Raw genomic sequence first — 8,902 nt, forward strand, 5'->3', positions numbered from 1 at the left:
GGAGAGTGACCACATTGCAGCCGTGAGTAATTGGCCGACTCTCACCACGGTAAAAGAAGTGCAGCGATTTTTAGGGTTTGCCAATTACTACCGGAGATTTATCCGGGCTTTGGCCAGGTGACTGCTCCCATTACCTCACTGCTGAAGGGTCCTGTACATCTGTAGTGGTCGGTCGAGGCGGACAGGGCTTTTGGGCACCTGAGAGCTCTGTTTACCTCGGCTCCCGTGCTGACCCATCCGGATCCCTCTTTGGCGTTCATAGTGGAAGTGGACGCATCCGAGGCTGGAATAGGAGCCATGCTCTCTCAGCGCTCGGGCACGCCACCGAAGCTCCGCCCCTGTGCTTGCTTTGTTGAGAAGCTCAGCCTGGCGGAGAGGAACTATGATGTGGGGGACCGGTAGCTTTGGCTCTGGTTAAGGCTTTGAAGGCGTTGAGACATTGGCTTGAGGGAGCTAAACACCCTTTCCTAATCTGGACTGACCACCGCAATCTGGAGTACATCCGGTAAGCTAGGAGACTGTGTCCTCATCAGGCTAGGTGGGCCATGTTCTTTACCCGTTTTGTATTTACGCTGTCCTACAGACCAGGTTCCCATAATGTGAAGGCAGACACACTGTCCCGGCTGTATGACCCAGAGGAGCGGCCCATGGATCAGACTCCCATTCTACCAGCCTCCTGCCTGGTAGCGCCGGTCGTGTGGGAGCTGGACGCGGACATTGAGCAGGCGTTACGTACAGAGCCCGCTACCCTCCAGTGTCCCGTCGGGCGTCTGTACGTTCCATCTGCTGTCCGTGACCAGTTGATCTATTGGGCCCAAACATCACCCTCCTCTTGTCATCCGGGGATCTGTCGGACGGTGCGCTATCTGACTGGGAAGTACTGGTGGCCCATCTTGGCTAAGGATGTGAGGGTTTATGTTTCTTCCAGCTCGGTGTGTGCCCAGTGTAAAGCTCCTAGACACCTGCCCAGAGGTAAGCTACATCCCTTATCCGTTCCACCACTGCCTTGGTCACACCTGTCGGTGGATTTTCTGACGGATCTTCCTCTCTCACAGGGAAACACCACGATCCTGGTCGTTGTGGATCGTTTCTCTAAGTCCTGTCGTCTCCTCCCGGTCTCCCTGATTCCCCAATCACACTACATATATTATTCCTCTGTTCCCCCTCATGTCTTTGTGTGAGATTGTTTTGTGTGTCTATTTTGACTCGCTATACTGTTATGCGTTTATTCCGTGTTTTATTTCACGAGGTATGTTTATTTGTTTGTACATAATTATTGTGACTGTTTGCACATTTGTCACTTTCTGAGATCTGTATCGTTTTAAAAATAAGTCATTAAAGTCATTTTTTGGATCCTTATTCAAACAGTCAACTCCAAAGTATTATTTCTCCCCCCCACCCAACAAAACGTTCTACAAAGCATAGTTACAACTATAGTGCCAGGTCTGACACACACACACAGACACACCTGTTACGTCAAGAAAACAAAGGATATGGAACAGATGGCAGGTGTCCACATGAATAACAGATCACATTGATGTCTGAAGGACGGCACATTGACACATTTAGCAGCAGTGTAAATGAAAGAGTTGAGGACATTTAGCAGAAGTCTGACTGAACAAGTTGAAGACATTTAGCAGCAGTCCTACTGAACAAGTTGAAGACATTTAGCAGAAGTCTGACTGAACAAGTTGAAGACATTTAGCAGAAGTCTGACTGAACAAGTTGAAGACATTTTGCAGAAGTCTGACTGAACAAGTTGAAGACATTTAGCAGCAGTCCTACTGAACAAGTTGAAGACATTTAGCAGAAGTCTGACTGAAAGAGTTGAAGACTTTTAGCAGCAGCGAAGTGTTAAGCTGAATTTTAATTCAAACAACTTGGGATGAAAGTCACATCTCCCCACACCTATGAATTTTTGCACAACTGGGCCAACACATCATTTAGACCGAAGCAGTGAATGGTCCTCCGTAGCGCAGTCTAATAGCTCCCACTCACCTGTTGCATATAACTTAGCCGCTGGAGATAAAGCGTCCAAGATGGTGGCCTCATGAATAACAGAACACATGGATGTTTGAAGAAAGACACATTGCCAATGTTTTCTGTGTGGCTCAAAAGTGTGAATGTTAGCTTAAAAGTTGTTATAGCATGTGAATGTTAGCTTAAAAGTTGTTATAGCATGTGAATGTTAGCTTTAAAGTTGTTATAGCATGCGAATGTTAGCTTTAAAGGGGTTATAGCATGTGAATATTAGCTTTAAAGTTGTTATAGCATGTGAATGTTAGCTTTAAAGGAGTTATAGCATGTGAATGTTAGCTTTAAAGGAGTTATAGCATGTGAATATTAGCTTTAAAGTTGTTATAGCATGTGAATGTTAGCTTTAAAGTTGCATACCTTCTCACGTCCTCTTGCCCAAAGGGATATTGTATGTCAAGGCCAAGGATGTTTTCTCTATAAGGCCATGTATGTATGTTTATGACCCGAGCGTGGCAGTAAAGCATGTCCACGCATGCTAAACAAGAAAGACAAATTTACTTTGTGTGTTTCTTGTCTGACTGAAAGTGTGAGGTTTAAAAGGTTATATCATTTGAGTGTTTGCTTCCAAGCCCTTTATAATATATAGAAACATTAGCAATGTTTCCATTGTGAGTACTCAGGGTAAAGAGTTTAACAGTACATTTAACAGTGGGAGTGTTCTAGGCCTGAAGAGTGTGACAATTTTAGAAACTAATTACACAAACTGTCACTTCGGATCAGGCTGAATATCTGCCAAAACGAGCAAATGAGACGAAGAATTCACAGATCTGTCAGCAGCAGACCATATACCGCCAATCTCGGAAAATAGAGCAGCTCATTCTTAGAGAGCTAATTCATTGACATAATGATTTCATCACGTAGAATAGATTTTTAGTTGAAAACACAATTTGTAAGTGTGTAACTGATGAGTTGTGAACATGAAAGAATAATCTGTTGTGTAAACATTCTCAAACGTGTAACTTAATATTGGTGAGCAATAATTGCATCTGTACACGTCAATTTTCGCTCGCTCAGACTTTTGGGAGTGCTTAGCGCCCTACCGATTTGTAGATGTGCAAACGGTGATTTCCAGAGAGAGAGATCTTGGAGGTGGGACATGTTTCTTGTCATCAATCAGATTAGGTTTTCATAGACCAGTATACTCTTGTTGGTTGGTGAAAGCTCACATAGGCAGTGTTGTATGGCGCAACCACCTGTCAATCACAACGTGCGTTGCCAGGTTACCACTTAGCTAGTCTGGAAGGCTCGCGTCACTGGGCAGCTCGCGTCTGGGTTTCCTTTTGTAATAATTTTCAAGCACTGCAACATCCGACGAGCATCAGAGCCGGTGTAGTAGGATTCGATCTTAATCCTGTATTGACGCTTTGCTTGTTTTGATGGTTCATTTGAGGGCATGGTGGAATTTCTTATAAACCTCCGGATTAGTCTCCCACTCTTTGAAAGCGGAAACTCTAGCCTTTGCCTCGATGTGGATGTTGCCTGTAATCCATTGCTTCTGGTTGGGATATGTACGTACAGTCACTGTGGGGACAACGTATTGATGAAGCGGATGACTGAGGTGGTGTACTCCTCAATGCCAGTCTGTGCTTGCTAAACAGTACTGTAGTGTAGCATCTGCGTCATCTGACCACTTCCGTATTGAGCGAGTCACTGGAACTTCCTGCTTTCAATTTAGCTTGTAAGCAGGAACCAGGAGGATAAAATGATGGTCAGATTAGCCAAATGGAGGGCATGGGAGAGCTTTGTATGCATCTCTGTGTGTTTAGGATTGTTTTTCTCTGGTTGCACATGACATGCAGGAAAAAATTTAGTAAAACTGATTTAAGTTTGCCGGCATTAAAGTCCCCGGCCACTAGGAGTGCCGCTTCTGGGTCAGCATTTTCTTCTTTGCTCATGGCCTTATAGAGTTGGTTGAGAGCGGTCTTAGTACCAGTTTCGTTCTGTGGTAACAGACAGCTACGAATAATACAGATGAGAGCTCTCTTGATAGTGTGGTCTATAGCTTATCATAAAGTACTCTAACTCAGGCCTTATACCTCGAGACTTCTTTAATCTTAGACATTGCGCACCAGCTGTTATGGACAAATAGACACACACCCCAACCCCTTGTCTCACCAGAGGTAGCGTCTCTGTTCTGCTGGGGCATGGAAAATATCTCTAGCTCAATATTGTCCATATCTTCGTTCAGCCACGTTTTGGTGAAACATAAGATGTTACATAATTAATAGTTGGTAGGATAATCTTAATTGTAGGTCACAAATTTTGTTTTCCAATGATTGCACGTTAGCAAGTAGATCGGATGGCAGTGGTAGTTTACTTGCTTGCCTACGGATTCTCAGAAGGCTGCCTAATCTGGGGCCCCTTTCCTGCGTCTTTTCTTCATGCAAAAGGCTTGGATCTGGGCCTGTTCCAGTGAAAGCAGGATATCCTTCTCGTCGGACTCGTTAAAGGAAAAAGTTTCTTCCAGTCCGCGTTGAGTAATCGCTGTTCTGATGTCCAGAAGTTATTTTAGTTCATAAGAGACGGTTGCAGCAACATCATGTACACAATAAGTAAAAAAATGAGTTACACAAAATACAAAAAAATGAACAAAATAACACAATTATGTCTTAAAGTAATGGAGGACTGTCGTTTCTTTTTGCTTATTTGAGCTGTTCTTGCCATAATACTGACTTGGACTTTTTACCAAATAGGGCTATCTTCTGTATACCTCCCATACCTTGTCACAACACAACTAATTGGCTCAAATGCGTTAAGAAGGAAAGAAATTTCACAAATTAACTTTTAAGAATGCAAACCTTTTCATGAAGCTGGTTGAGCGAATGCAAAGAGTGCACAAAGCTGTCATCAAGGCAAAGGGTGGCTATTTGAAGAATCTCAAATAAAGAAAAATGGATTTGTTTAACACTTTATTGGTTACTACATGATTCCATGTGTATTATTTCATAGTTTGGATGTCTTCACTATTATTCTACAATGTAGAAAATAGTAAAAATAAAGACAAACCCTTGAATGAGTAGTTGTTCTGAAACTTTGGACCGGTAGTGTAGAAGATAATTTATTTTTACTTTGACATTGGCTGCATTCTGTGAATTTCTAGCTATTGCCCTTTGATTAATGGACAACCCTATCTAAACCATTTACAATTGTTTGTCACCGCTCCTCTCTAGGTTGCAATCCCCTCCCAGTTAGATGGGGTCAGCTCAGGGCCTCCGTTAGCTCCAGAACACCCTGGGGGATGTGAAGATCATCCAGAACTCCCTGGCAGAAGTCAACAATGACTGGAGGCAAAGCATCAACACCATTGAGAACCTGACGGACGTAAAATATGCTGATATGCAACACAGTGTCATGACGTTGGCCTGTGGGTAAGGTTTATGACCCTCCCCAGAAATACCTTTCTCCCATCCCTCTCTCTTGACTCTACAGAGGGACTCTTGAATAGCCTTTGTTAAACAGAGATTCCGGGAACATCAGAAGGTGGTGGGAAATGAACCAATTCCAACCAGTTGAACATATGAGTTGGTACTTAATGAATATGATGTCAGTTCGGTTGTCATCTGAGACATTCTCAATGATAGGATGACATAAACGGTAGAGTTGAAAGTTTACTCATTATAGTTAGCAGATTCACATGGAATTGTTGTGCAATTTAAATGTTTGAATAGGAAAATATTTGGAAGGGAATGAAATGTGAATTTAGCTTCTAAAAATGTGAAAATTGGGTTTTCATGAGTGAATTAGGACCGACTCAGTGGCCCGACCACGAGAAGAGACATTGGTTATAAACTATGAAACATGCCCTCCTCTCCCTTCCTATATAAAGCCTTGACGGCAATAACTTTCTGTTCCGGGTACATTAGGATGACGATCCGATGTCAGAAGGGTTCAGATAAGAACTACAGAACGAAGCCACCTCAGTGTGAGCTTTGGTTGCGAATGGTATGAACTTTATTATTCACTACAGAAGTGATAACTCCTAGCCGTTGCGTTAGCAACAGCAGCTGCAAACGTGGGCTAGGAAAGAACAGACAGAGGAGCCCGTCTACCACACAACAACGTTACTACAACGTATCCAATTTACCACCAGAGACATTCTTCGGAGGACAGGGAGATCTCTGTTGGCCAACACAATCAGCATCTACTGAAGCACAGCTCAGAGTAAATATTTATTGCATTTTCCTTTTCCAAATGGGCGGTAATTTAGAATGCATAAGATTTTGTATTTACAATAGAGTAGCTGCCTACATAGAGATAGAGGCATAGCTGTCCCGATAGAGACATAGCTTCTCCCTTTGTTCCTCAGTCTTCCCGCTCTTTCATTCAAAACCTCACTCCCTTTCTTTGTGTAACCAGCTGTCATATCTTCAAGGGATGAATCAAGGTATGATTCATTCTGTGTATATGTAATTCTGTGTGATTAGTTAAATAAATAATTAAACCCAATTTTGCATTGCTGATTCAACTTGTTAGCCAGGGTTCGTGAAGATAACCAAGAATTTACAACTTTCAGATGAGACTGAAATAAGGTGACGATTAATATTGACTGCTATTGATGTAAAATTTTACTAGGTCTTTAATTAAGAGTTAATTCGGAAGATAACTGCTCTATAAATATTATTTTGTGGTGCCCCGACTTTCTGGTTAATTACATGATTAGCTCAATCAGGTGATATTAATTACAGAGAAAGGATTTTATAGAATAGCATGTCATATCACTGTCAATCCGGCATAGCCAAAGACACGACAACAGTCAGCTATCCTCAGCTGTGGAGAAACTGAAGAATATCTTTTCAGTTATGTTCAGCTGCACCGTTACAGTGGTACCTCATTTAAACAGTTGCATCAGGATTCTGTGGTATGGTACAGCATGGTACAGTGCATGACGTCATTGTATTTTACGATCAGCCATAGTTGCCGTCAATGCCGTTAATACTCATTGAAACCACCAGGGGGCGTCTTTACGATGCTTGCTTACTTTATGAAGCTCGCTTACTTTCCCATAATCCTACAGAGGTCCATGCGGGGCGGACGTTTTGATTGCTATACCCTATGTGAAAGACAATAACAAGTTAATACATTTGGTTTACATGAAGCAACCATAGCCTCAGCGACTGTAGAGCGAAGAAATACATATTTTAAAACATACATTGTAAAATACACATATTTCAGTTAATTCAGGAACAGGTGGGTTCAAGGTTTTTATTGAAATGACATGGAGCTGTAGAACTTAGAGTCCTGTTTACTGTAGCTGTCTTAACATAACTCACATATTGGCCTAAATGCCTACTTCAATATATATATATATATATATATATATATATATACATATATATATATACAGTGCCTTGCAAAAGTATTCGGCCCCCTTGAACTTTGCGACCTTTTGCCACATTTCAGGCTTCAAACATAAAGATATAAAACTGTATTTTTTTGTGAAGAATCAACAACAAGTGGGACACAATCATGAAGTGGAACGACATTTATTGGATATTTCAAACTTTTTTAACAAATCAAAAACTGAAATATTGGGCGTGCAAAATTATTCAGCCCCACTTAAGTTAATACTCTGTATATATCAATTAATCGTTTATGCATGTCTTCACCCCAGACAACACAAATACTTCTCGGCATGTAATTTAGTATGGAGAGCATTTTCACATTGGCAAGATGTCGCCGAGACATCGGCATTAGATCACATTTGCCCTTCAGCCACTGTTTGGTTGATGCATTTCAAAGCTGCTAAATTATACTGGCACTAATAAAGAGAAATACATATGAAATATATATGATTTACATTTTAGTCATTTAACAGACAAGCGAGTACATACATTTAAATGATTTTGTGCCTTGTGGGAATCGAACCCACAACCCTGGTGCTGTAAGCGTTGTGCTCTACATGTGACTATACCAGACAATCAGTGATTTTGTTTGTTGGAAGAGGTGATGAATGAAGAGAGAAGATTCAAGTTAACGTAAAGTTTAGTAGGTTATTGCTCGATTTGGAACTGTTAATGTTTCGCATTTTGATTATGACATTGTACAGTTAGAATGTATTTGTGCATTAATATTTATCCTCCCTTGCTGTACAGTGCCTGAGATGGTGGCAGACACTCCGTTAATGATAGGGCTGCTGGAGGGTCACCACAAGTCGATGATCCTGGACTGCTCATGGAATGACCTCATGGCCAAGCAACTGTGGACGCCATGGGCAAGGCTGGATGCCACAGTGAGACGTGCTTCCTGACACCTTGAAAGGTTCTTCACGTTCTACCACAACACTGTGTCCATGAAGGTGCAGGTGCTGGCTGCAGAGAACCTGACGGTCAACAAGACTGTGTCCCTCCTCACATGGGTCTGTAACTCTTTGCCCCATTGTAACTCATATACAATGGGGCAAAAAGGTATTTAGTCAGCCACCAATTGTGCAAGTTCTCCCACTTAAAAAGATGAGAGAGGCCTGTAATTTTCATCATAGGTACACTTAATTAAACTATGACAGACAAAATGAGGAATAAAAATCCAGAAAATCACATTGTAGGATTTTTAATGAATTTATTTAGCAAATTATGGTGGAAAATAAGTATTTGGTCACCTACAAGCAAGCAAGATTTCTCATTTTCTTTGGTGGCCGACTTAGTGGCCTTGTGGTTGGAGTGTCCACCCTAAGATTGGAAGGTTGGATATTCAATCCCCGTTAGTTAAACAAAGACTGTAAAAAATGGGACCAAGTGTGTCTCTAGCTAGCTAGCAATGGTTCCATAATAGACTATAGCTCAGCTTTCAACACTATAGTACCCTCCAAGCTCATCATTAGGCTTGGGGCCCTGGGTCTGAACCCTTCCCTTTGCAACTGGTGCCTGGA

This window comes from Oncorhynchus clarkii, chromosome 9 (assembly GCF_045791955.1).
Source record: "Oncorhynchus clarkii lewisi isolate Uvic-CL-2024 chromosome 9, UVic_Ocla_1.0, whole genome shotgun sequence".
Lineage (NCBI taxonomy): Eukaryota > Metazoa > Chordata > Actinopteri > Salmoniformes > Salmonidae > Oncorhynchus > Oncorhynchus clarkii.